General features: G+C 36.8%; 1 long non-coding RNA gene across 1 annotated transcript; it reads left to right on the top strand.

The window, feature by feature from the left end:
* The first annotated feature begins 1,298 nt into the window (after positions 1–1,298).
* Positions 1,299–2,364, top strand: LOC103375688 (uncharacterized). The gene is made up of 3 exons (XR_521236.1): positions 1,299–1,419; positions 1,633–1,694; positions 1,799–2,364. It is a non-coding gene; the product is annotated as an uncharacterized LOC103375688 (long non-coding RNA).
* Positions 2,365–2,604: the final 240 nt, after the last annotated feature.

The raw sequence follows: 2,604 nt of genomic DNA, 5'->3' as shown, positions 1-2,604 counted from the left end.
TTTTGCATGTAAATACTTATGTGATGAACTAATGCCTAAATGTTGTGGGGGTGAGACTATTCAACAGAGACCCATTATAATACATTTTGATCAACATGACATAAGCAATTGATAATGAAGGAAACAGCAGAGATTGTACATCATCATTTGCATGGATGTACCAAAGCATTTAGAAGTTGTTCAAAGAAATGAGAAACTGCTTTTTTGATGTGCACAAGTGACACAAGGATGTGAAGATTGAACAAGTAGTTTTGAAAATTTCAGTTCTGATCTGAGAAATGTACCAAAGTGACTGAGAAAAACTGTAATAGGAACTATCAGTTTGAGTTTAGGTCATTAGTAGCACTAATTTCTGTGTTTCACATAAAAGAGCAATGACTAAGACAGGCTGTTGGGTGTTCCATCGATTGATGCCAAAATATCAATTCATAAATCAGATTTGATAACTAGACCACAATCTGTTTTGCCCCTGATAACTTAGAAGCACATTTTATCATGTTTGTTCGCTTAGAAACTGCAAGCGAAGATATTTGTTTGGACATCGCTCGACTTGCCAGTTTTAGCAATAATCCCAAATAGGGTGGATTTTTTTTTCAGTTTGTGAATTGTTTTTGATTGTTTTGTTGTTTTGTTTTTTGCAACAATTTCCATGCGTTCACCACACACACACACCTTTGCATATATATATCGGCAGTTGGTCTGACAATGGTCGACCCACGTGTCTTAGTCAAAAAAAAAACAATTGTGCATCTTGATTCTCTCACACATTTATTGTATGTATAAAGAAAATGTCTTCTGAGGAAAGTTCTGTGGTCAAATGAAACAATAATTGAACTATTTGGTCTCAGATCTATTTGGTCACAATGATCTGAGACTTTGTCTATGTACACAAAAGGCTTATTTCTCTCAAATATTGTTCACAAATTTGTCTAAATCTGTGTTAGTGAGCACTGCTCCTTTGCCAAGATAACCCATCCACCTCACAGGCGTGGCATATCAAGATGCTGATTAGACAGCATGATTATTTCACAGGTGTGCCTTTGGCTGGCCACAACAAAAGGTCACTCTAAAACACACAGTTTTATCATAGAACACAATGCCACAGATGTCGCAACTTTTGAGGGAGCGTGCAATTGGCATGCTGACTGCAGGAATGTCCACCAGAGCCGTTGCTCGTGAATTGAATGTTCATTTCTATACCATAAGCAGTCTCCAAAGGCGTTTCAGAGAATTTGGAAGTACATCCAACTGGCCTCACAACCGCAGATCACGTGTANTTTCTTTGTTTTCTAGCACAAACTGCCCGTTCTGAAATAATTGCACTGGTGGTGGTAATAATCTGCTTGGCCATTTCTGTGATTGTAAATATTGTTTTCGTCTGTTACCGAACTCCAAGATCAGCACGAGAACAATTCACAGGTAAGAGTTGTTTATTGAGTCACATTCTACACAGCAGTGATTTTACCCAAAACGTTTCAAAAGTCTGGCCTATTTTAATAGGTCTCTTAAAATAAATAGTATCACATAGTAAGTAAATAAAAGAAGAAATGAAACTATTTCATCTGTCATCTATGAATGCCAATAGAGAGTCAGGTTAAGGACATAATATTCTTGTTTTTCATTCGTCATGAGGAACAGAATTCAGCTCATCACAAACAAGACATGACAACGTGAGTCAACCGGTGCTTGATGCTGTAAGTAATGATACTAAATTACATTAATAGTTATTTCATTAATGATTCCCAGCTGCTCAATATAACAGTATGATTTTATAATAATCCTTTGATTTTCTGTTCAGTGTGAAGGTGGACAGGATCTGAACTATGCTGCGCTGCATTTCTCTGGAAGGAAAGCTGCACGAGGGAAAAAGAAGACGGAGTTGAAGACTGAAGAAAGTGTGTATTCTCAAGTTAAATGCCAAATGTGAATGTGTTGATGAAATACTTTCCATTTACTTACAGTGCTGATCTCTTACAATGAAAATAAATTAATGCAGTTTTATAGAAAGCAGTCTGTGTTGTGATAAAAGACAAAATCTCTTCAATCCCATCGTTGTGCTGAAGCCTCACTTGAGAAATAGACTCATAGACGTTGAGAAAGATGTTTACTTACAGTAGTTTCTTAGTGTTTCTGCTGATACCAACCTGCTGATCAGGTCCACCTGTCTGTCAGAAAAGCTCCTCTTCAGACTAGTTGTGCTGTGACCCACAACATTCATTCATTCTAGAAATGTTTGTTTACATTGTCATTTTATAACTGCTCAGCAAAATGTTATGAGCAGCAGGATGCAGTTTGACTGTGGTAAGTGGACTGTAACAGAGGATAAAGACAAGAAAAATCTTTAGTAAATTGTTGTATAACTTCTAACTTTGTGGACTGCTGTTGTTAGCCTGCTCATCATGCAAGCTCCTGCAAATTATGTTTTCAATCGTACCTTTGATATTTGAATTTTTATTTTTTAAATGCTGCTTTCAGGCAAAGACTACTGGAATGTTACTGGAAAATGTAATTCAACCACCAACAACCATTGTACTTCAAAACTGTGTCCAGAATCTGGAGTCTACAGAATCAGAGTCTGTCCTGACATGAACTTAGTAACATTAG

Source organism: Stegastes partitus, unplaced genomic scaffold, assembly GCF_000690725.1.
Source record: "Stegastes partitus isolate 25-593 unplaced genomic scaffold, Stegastes_partitus-1.0.2 Scaffold2781, whole genome shotgun sequence".
Classification (NCBI taxonomy): domain Eukaryota; kingdom Metazoa; phylum Chordata; class Actinopteri; family Pomacentridae; genus Stegastes; species Stegastes partitus.
This window is presented reverse-complemented; position numbering and strand designations above follow the sequence as displayed.